At 41.3% G+C, this 9,162-nt stretch overlaps 1 long non-coding RNA gene across 1 annotated transcript; it reads left to right on the top strand.

Moving 5' to 3' along the window:
* Positions 1–2,085: 2,085 nt before the first annotated feature.
* LOC119284584 lies at positions 2,086–6,600 on the top strand. Its single transcript, XR_005139111.1, has 3 exons — positions 2,086–2,514; positions 2,667–3,881; positions 5,962–6,600. It is a non-coding gene; the product is annotated as an uncharacterized LOC119284584 (long non-coding RNA).
* The last annotated feature ends 2,562 nt before the right edge of the window (positions 6,601–9,162 follow it).

Below are 9,162 nucleotides of genomic sequence, written 5' to 3'. Positions count from 1 at the left end.
CACCCACCCAACCCTGGCTTTCAGAACAAGACTTCGTCTCAAGCTCCAAGATCAAGTGCTTCGTATCACCGTCCGCTTTCAGAGGTCACGTGCAACAAGTGCCAACAAAAGGATCACTATGCCAACAAATGCTTCAATCAGAGGCGTCTCCCTCCTCCTCCTCCTGTGAGATCGGCAAGTACCGCAGTGGTCAAGCATAACCCCAAGCACGCCAAGGTCAACTTGATGAATGCAGCTCAGGCAGAGGACTCGTCAGATGTCATCATGGGTAACCTTCCTGTTAACGATGTTCCTGCAAAAGTATTTTTTGATACTGGTGCATCACATTGTTTCATGTCAAAGCCATTTTTTGCCAAGAATGAATTCGTTTCTTCTCATTTAGGCAAACAAATGGATATCGTTTCTCCTGGTAAACGTTTGAGTGCCGGTTTGGAGGTTCTAGATGTGACTATCACGTTGGGCGACTATAAGTTTCTTTCTTCTCCAATGGTCCTTGGTAACTCGGATATTGATCTTATTCTCGGAATGGATTGGCTTTCTAAGCACAAGGCTCAGCTTGATTGTGCTGCCAGGCAGATTCAATTGACTCATTTGTCTGAGGATGTAATTGTCTTTGCCGCAAGGGATGATACCATTCGTCTGTTTTCCCTCAATGAGAAGGGTGAGCTGGATGCCATCTCTCAAATTCCAGTCGTTTGCGAATATCAAGACATCTTTCCAGAAGAGCTTTCAGGAATGCCTCCGCACCGGCCAGTTGAATTTGTCATCGATCTTGAGCCTGGCACGGAACCTGTTTGCAAACGTCCTTACAAGCTTGGACCTGAAGAGTTGAAGGAGCTGAAGAAGCAACTCGATGCTCACACCCCGCAGTCGAGTCGACTATTTGGTCGATGCGAGGGAGAGGAAAGTGATCTTTCGGGTAGGCCCAATTGATATGCTTGAAGTCAATGCACATGTGAAGTGAGTCGTCCTTCTTTGGGACCACGACAACATTAGCTAACCACTCGGAGTGATAAATCTCTCGGATAAACTCAGCTGCTAGAAGCCGAGCCACTTCTTCACTGATTGCCTTTCTCTTCTGTACGGCGGACCGTCGAAGATGTTCTTTGACTGGTTTCACTTTGGGTCGACTCGCAAACGATGCTCAGCAGTCCCCAGGGAACACCTAGCATGTCAGAAGGTTTCCATGCAAAGATGTCCCAGTTCTCACGGAGGAACTGGATGAACGCTTCTTCCTATTTGGAGTCGAGTGTTGTTGAAACTAGCGGGTCCACCCGCGCAATTGCACGGCTAGAGTTGATTTTTTAATAAATAATATGTTTTAGCTATTTTTATTAATAGTCTTGTTAAATCTCAATCCATTGAGTTTTCATTACGTCTCAGTCGATGCTATATTCGTGTGATTTTACATTGAGACCCATTCAACTTTTTTCCGGGTTTTTTTTCTTACATGTTATGTCGTTTGACTAAGGCTTGATTAAGCCTTAGTCGACTGAGACCTGACAAAACCCTTTTTCTTAATCATATAGACATGCATTTAACATTGTACAAAAGATTATAATTATTGCCAGTAGAACACCTCCATATGCATTGTCCTCTTCATACCATTCTTTTTGTGTTTAAGTTACCTCAGTTTATTATTTTAGTTCTCTAAGCATTTATTTTTAATGAATGTCTAACAATTTTCTATTTGTCTATTTGTCAATTTTTACAATATGGTCCTAATCCATCCCGAGATACTGGATTATGTAGGTTTTTCAACGAAAAATCCTAGATTAATTTTCAGAAAAATATATTATGTACTACTTCCATCCCTAAATATGTAAGACGTTTATCCGCTCAATACAAAGTTAGTAGCTAATACCAGTTGCGTTAGAAAAGAAAATTCTATATATGTTTACCATCCCAACAGAAAAAAACAGTGCTAGAAGTGTTTCGAGCAGGCGTTCGTGGGCCGTCCGATGCAATCGCCATAGAGCAGCGCTTGACAGATGGAATTGGGGGAAGCAATACGAAGCGACACATGTTTTTTTGATAACTCCGTTTTCCGTCATTTTATTCATTTAGCGAATTCAAGTCCGCGTGCAAAATGCACGTCAGGAACCCAGGGCCACATAGTCAAAGATTACACTTGACTCTACATTGGGAGCTTCACGTTTCTTTAATCTACAGTATTTTGCATCTCGTTGAAAAATCTACTGTATTTTGCATCTCGTTAAAAAATCTACTGTATTTTGCATCTATACGGCTGTAGTACCATTCATCCCTTTCCCCATTCTCATTCTCCTCCTGTTCCTTACCTGATCTAAGGATTCATCCACAATACGTTGCTAGATCTTGCTAAGAAAAGAGGACAGGGGAGAAGTGGGATTTGGGGTGGAGTGCGGTGGCTCCAGGCTCCCGGCGGCGGCATGTCATCCAGCTCGACCACACGTGCCTGCAGCTCGCCGCCATCATCGATTGGATGGCCATGGAGTTGGGTCCACTTGAACATGAGGGGTGGCACTCCTCTAGGTAATCACTCATCTTCCTCTCCTTCTCCTTCCTTCCCAGATCTTGGTCTGCTAACCTCCAGCAATGGCATGGATTCTTTATGGAGATTTGCTATGGCTATGAGAAGGGGATGATTAAGGTCACCTGACCTTTCTCCGTCTTTTCCGGTGTAGAAATTTTCTCTTGGAGAGAAGGATTTTTTGCCCCCAAGCAGCAAGGCTTCGAGGCCACCGGAGAAAATAAGAGATTCGTTTCACTGAGTGGCGTTGCTCTCCAGTTCGTGGCGCTGGCCTAGAGCTGTGTCGTCGGGTTGGACGGCCATGTTCTTCATAGTGTTCTAGGATATAACTTATGTCACTTGCCATTGATGTGCCTTGCGTTGTTTTAGGGAATCGAACCTATTTTTTTAGTTGACATTCTGCCCAACTTTGATTATTGTCTCTTCAAGACAACCGTAATAATTATATGAAGTTTCCTATAGCAAAAAGTGTTCAATATTTGTTGGATAAAAGGTGTGTTCTTTCTATTTGTTGTTACCATATATTAGCAACTTATATTAATAATAGGTGTATTTAAGACAAAGAAAGAAGGCTTGCATGTATTCACTGACTTTGGCCCATATGTGTTAATTGATATGCAATAGATTTTAGTTTTTTCACATGTGTTGTGGGAGATGCCTATAACACTGAAGCTTTTCTCTTTGTTCTCTTCAACTGAAAAGGCTGTAGGATAGAAGGGTTGTTTCCAAGAACAACATAAAACTCACAAAAGTGCATGTATGAATGTGTTTCGAATAATTACAATTTGACATGTTTCTCATAGTGCTAAGTTTTGACCCTTATCTAATAACTGTCCGCCTTATACTGATCTTTGTCAAGCATTATTTCTCCATCTCAGTAAACATAAATGGTTTGCTTGGTGCTTCTGAGATCTTCCCATCCAATAAGTTTAGCAATTTGTACATACCACTCTCATTAAGAGTAAATATAATATGAAAGTTCTCATTCAAATTAGCAGAATATGCTTACCAGGTGTTATGGTTTCTTGATATGTACCACAATTTTCGCAGTAGGACTTTCCACTTTCCTTTGTAGTTAGTTTGTGTCAATCAGAATTTGATCATTTGAATATTTTTGTGTAATAGATTATTATACATATTGTTGTGAAAAACAAAATCGTAAAAAAATCACCCAAAAACTTAAAGTTAGCATCCCGAAGAAGTTGAGAGACAAATAATTTAGATATGACTCCACTATAACTGATATGACTCAATTGTCAGAAAAGCACTACAGGTCTAAGAGTCTCGTTTCCTCAAGAAGTGGTGATATCATATCTTAGAAGAAGTTTGAACCATCACCTGACTTGTCTTGGTTTTGTGCCTCATTCCAGTAAGTTCTCGTAATGTTCTCCTTCTATAAAATATTTCTATGTTCCTTGTTTATTGTTATCCATCTCGATCATTTTTGGTAAACTTTCTTGTCCTGCATATATGGAGTTAGTCAAGTAAAATTGTTATGTTATATTGGTGAATAAACATGAGTCACGATTCATTTGGAAAAGTAATAGAAGATATTTAGATTTATCTAGCATGACTCAAAATCTTCATCAAGTATACGGCTTTAGATAGGTTGGCGCTTGTTGCTTTTGTACCGTGCCTCGTACCATTGTCTATTTTTCTGCCCAAAGTCTGACTTGTCTGTCCGTTAGAATTAGATGCAAGTGCTTGCATGTACACATGGGATGTGTTTGGTGGCTAGACTTTTTAGTATATTTCCCAGTAAGTTGAATGATTTAGGCGTGCCTTTTGTTTTTCACCGAAGGACCTGCCCATGTTTTTTTAAAGTGTGTAGATGATCTGATTTTGTACTCCAAGTAGATTGAATTACTTGGGCGTATATTTTTTTCTCTCTCAAAAGGACATGCCCACTTTTTCCTAATTTGTATAGGTGACCTAGCTTTGTACGTACGGGCCCATACTGAAATATGTTTGTACGTGAACAATCATTTCCTAGTAGATTGAATTACTTAGGCGTGCACATGGATTACTTAGACCTTTTCCGTGCCTCTTTCTTTTTCGGCTGTGTAGATCTGTATATATTCTTCTGGCGCTGGTTGACTTTAGGCACAACCCTATTAAATCAATGACAAATCTATTAGATTTGTTTGTAACATCATTGGCCTTACTGTATGAATTTCTACAATAATTACATTCTCATTTGAAAAATAAGAAAACATTCCCCATACTTAGTTCTGGTTTCATCACTCCTAAACGGATAAGCTTCCCGCAAAGAAAAGGGCAAGCTGAAAAGTGTTAATCTTAGCCGCAATGGTGGAAGTCCAATTAAAATTTCAGTAATGGGCATGCATTTTGCACTTGATCTGTTATTAGAAGCAGTCTTGTGGCAATATGAAGTTTGTAAAATCATTTTTGTTATTCTTGATTCCTTTTTTGGGGGGATTGTTATTCTTGATTGCACATGCTTCATTTGGGTGAATAATCCAATGTCATACAAAGTTGGAGATTAATTTCTTCAAGTTTGGAAATATCAATTAGATTATTTAAAAGTATAGAGTATAGACATACCTGAGCCTTGCTTAACTTTATCTCCTTGTTTTTGTATCGTGTCCTTGGTGGCAAACTCGGAGTTGTAATCTAGAAAACATTCTAATGGTCCTTTCACCTTCTTTACCTTTAAATTGTACTCCCTCCGTTTTTTTAGTCTGCATATAAAATTTGGTCAAACTCAAACTTTGTTAACTTTGACTAAGTTTATAGAAAATAATATGAAGATTCACAATATGAAATCAATACTGTTAGATACCTCATGAAATGAATTTTCATACCATATAGCTTTAGTATTGTAGATGTTAATATTTTTTTCTATAAAGTTGGTCAAACTTTACAAAGTTTGACTTTGACCAAATCTTATATGCTGACTAAAAAGAAACGGAGGGAATATGAAGAAATAAATTAATTTCATTTCTCAATGGTGATACTTTGTGGATTTGACAAACTTAAAAGTATTATATGCATACCTGTAAAAAAGTGTTATATGCATAAATTGAATTATCATTTTATTTCATCAATATAATTGTATCAAATTCCTCCGGATAATAGCATGATGCTTTTAATGTTGATAGTGACATGAACTATTTTGCCATATCAGTGCAAACAAAATATAATTAGCATTTGCTTGTTTTAAATTGATGATCTGTTGTATGATTGAGGCAATCCCACATTATCTGTACTTTCACTTGAATGTTCTAGTTTATCCTGTTGTTGGTAAGCACTAAATCTTCTTCAACACCATAGTTTTTTGGCTGTGAAAGAATTCTAAAATTCTTAGTCAGCTATCTATGTAAGCACTAAGCTTCATCAACACCATAGTTTTTTGGCTTTGAAAGGATTCTGAATTTGTTAGTCAGCTATCTATACAACTTTTATTCTGATATACGAACCTGATTCAGGTGAGACGCAGCTCAGAAGATCTGTCCTGACTTCACCGGGCATTGAGATGCAGCCACATCAGAGTTTTGGCTTTCTTTGATATTTGTCTGGCATCACAGAGCCGACAATCTTCGATTGTTGGTGGTGCTCTAATCGGATGGCAGATTTGTTCTATAGTCTTCGATTTTGTTTGTGGTGCTCGCGTAGCAAATTCTGGAAGACTTCAATTTTCTCGGCGGTGCTCTGATTAGGTAGCAGATTTACAAACATCGATTTGTCCAGAATTGGTTGGATTCTGACTCTTGGGGTTAGATGTGGCCGGCTGAGTGCCTTGTCCGATCCATGTGGAGTTTCTCTTTATCAGGACTCCACATGGTATTTCCTTTTATCAAGACTCCGTGTGGAGTTCTATAGATTGAGTCCGGTTGTAGTTCTCCTTGTTTTTTTGGCATGCATATACCCGATTTGGAATTAGACGCACGTGAGGTTCTATATATGTGACGGTGGTGCTCTAGTATGTGATTACGTCTGGACGTGTCACACAAAATAGAATATATATTGCCGTGTGATCTTGTGTAGTTTATCTTTTTTTTTTGAGCATTGTGTAGTTTATCTTAGGCGTACGTTGTCCGGACTATTCTCTTTTTCCGTGTGGACGATTCCTGCTTGCACTCATTAATTACATGTAGATGATTGAGTCTTTCCGTACATGTATCATATATGCATATGCATAGACGTGACAACGTGCTAGTTCAATAAGATAGTAAATACATGTTAGCATGTTACGTAAAAACTTTTAATCTCAGCCATTATTATTTGAATCTAACGGTGCAAATAATATTAACATATGTGGATAAATGTGGTAGCTTATTTGTCTTTTGTTTTAAGTATATAATAGATAGATAGAAGATGTGAGTCGGAACAGCATTGGGATCCGTCGGGTGAATATGAATCGGCTTTGTTTCACCAGGCGACTGAAATGCTGAATTTGTGGCAGGCTTCTTAGCTCGCAATAAATCATTCGGATCTGCATTTTTTTTATACTCCTGCAATTCCATTGCTGCCATCTGTGATCTTTGAGCCCTTCTGGAAGCATTCTTCTGCCTTCTTTTGATTGCAAGTGATAGTGATCATTCCCTTAGGACCAGACATCTTCAATTTGAGGTACACGTAACATGGTCGAGCCATAAAATATGCATACGCTGGCCTGCTCAGAATAGCGTGATAAGCACTCTGGAAATCCACAACTTCAAATGCCAACTTTTCTTTGCGGTAATTCTTGGAATCACCGAAAACTGCATCAAGGCCGATCTGGCCGAGTGACTCAGCCTTCTTGCCAGGAATAACTCCATGGAAACTCATATTGCTTTCACCGAGTCTGGACATCGAAATGCCCATTCCTTTCAACGTCTCTGCATACAGTATATTCAGGCCACTGCCACCATCCATCAAAACTTTAGTCAAACGAGTGCCTTCGACGACTGGGTCGACCACCAACGCTTGCCTCCCAGGGGTGGCTATGTTTGTCGGATGATCAGACTGGTCGAATGTAATGGCAGTCTGACACCATTTCAAATAACTGGACGTCGCCGGAGCGACCATGTTTACCTCTCTATTGATGACTTTCAGTCGACTTTTGCTCTCAACATCAGCAAAAATCATCAGAGTGGAATTGACGTGGGGGTAACCATCGTCACTTTCTTCTTTGTCCTCAACTTTGTCGGGCTCTTTTTCCTTTTCTTTGGGTTGTTTCTCTCGGAACTGCTAGATTAGGAGCCGACACTGCCGAGTGGTATGCTTCGGGTAAATGAGATTACCCTCTTCATCGTTCTTTGTGTGAATGTGGCATGGCAAATCCACACATCATTCCCGTCTTGATCCTTTATTTTCTTGGGATTCCACGGTCCTTTGGGCTTCCCCTTGAACTTTCCTTGAGTCACGGCCAAGGTTTCTCCAGGAGCAGCTAGCTCGGCTTTGCGCTTCAGCTTCCGACTGGAGTTTCCTCCTCCGGTTTCATGGGCGACTGTTTTGTGTTTGCCACTCCGGAGCCGATCCTCCTCTTCACCATTGGCATACTTAGTGGCAATCTCCATCATTCGACTCAAAGACATATCTCCGGTCCGACCGAACTTCAGATTCAACTCTCGATATTTGACACCTTCTTTGAAGGCGCACACTGCTTGGTGATTAGACACATTCTCCATCGTGTGGTGCAACGTGATCCATCTCTGGATATAATCCCTCAAAGTTTCATTTGGCTTCTGCACACAAGATTGCAGGTCTGTTAGTCTTGCTGGCCGTTTGCATGTTCCTTCGAACGTTCTGACAAACACTCGGGCAAGTTCTTCCCAGTTATAAATATTGCCGGGTGCTAACTGATTTAACCATGCTCTGGACGAGCCCTCCAACATCAGAGGAAGTGCTTCATGGCCACTTCATCATTGCAGCCGCCAATCTGAACAGCCACTCAGTAGTCCTCAAGCCAAGTGTCAGGCTTGGACTCACCAGTGAACTTACTGACTCCAGTCGCCAACCTGAAGTTGGGAGGAATCACCGCAGCCCTGATGGCTCTGCTGAAGCACTCTGGACCTGAGACATGCACTCTGCCGCTGGTTGGAAGATCTCTGTCGTGGCCTTCTCTGTGAGCTCTGTTTTTGTCGACCAGACCCTGAACGAGAATAGATCTCGCATCAAAGCCCGGTTCCCTGGGGTCGACTGGAATCCTTCGCCCATCACTGTGAGGGCGTCTGTCATCATGCTGCCGAGGCATATATGACCCACTTCTTGGGGGAGGCGTGGGCACTCGACGATGATCATCGTGATCGAGTCGGTGATCATACTGCTCACGGTTTCTGTACTGATCTCGCCGGTCTCCACGTCCCTCACGCCTCGGAGGCGATCTTGGGCTGTGAGCCGACTGGACTGTATCTGCCATAACGGATCTACTATGGATCCTATTCCGCGACTGTGACACAGCTGTATTCTGTTCTCCCGCTGCCCGGAGTAAAGCCCTAATCTGCATCAAACCTCTGCCAGCTTCGGACTGGGAAGGCTGGATTGATTCTTCTATTCGGGCTGCAGCTGTGAGATTCTGGATCGGAGTTCGATATACCTGAGTTGGAGGCGGAAAAAGTTGTCGTCGACTGGATTCTGGGATCCGCTGTTGAGCACGCTCTTCGAGTGCGCGCTGGAGGTTCTTCAGTCGAGTGCGCTCAGCCAAG

This window comes from Triticum dicoccoides, chromosome 4A (genome assembly GCF_002162155.2).
Source record: "Triticum dicoccoides isolate Atlit2015 ecotype Zavitan chromosome 4A, WEW_v2.0, whole genome shotgun sequence".
Taxonomy (NCBI): Eukaryota; Viridiplantae; Streptophyta; class Magnoliopsida; order Poales; family Poaceae; genus Triticum; species Triticum dicoccoides.
This window is presented reverse-complemented; position numbering and strand designations above follow the sequence as displayed.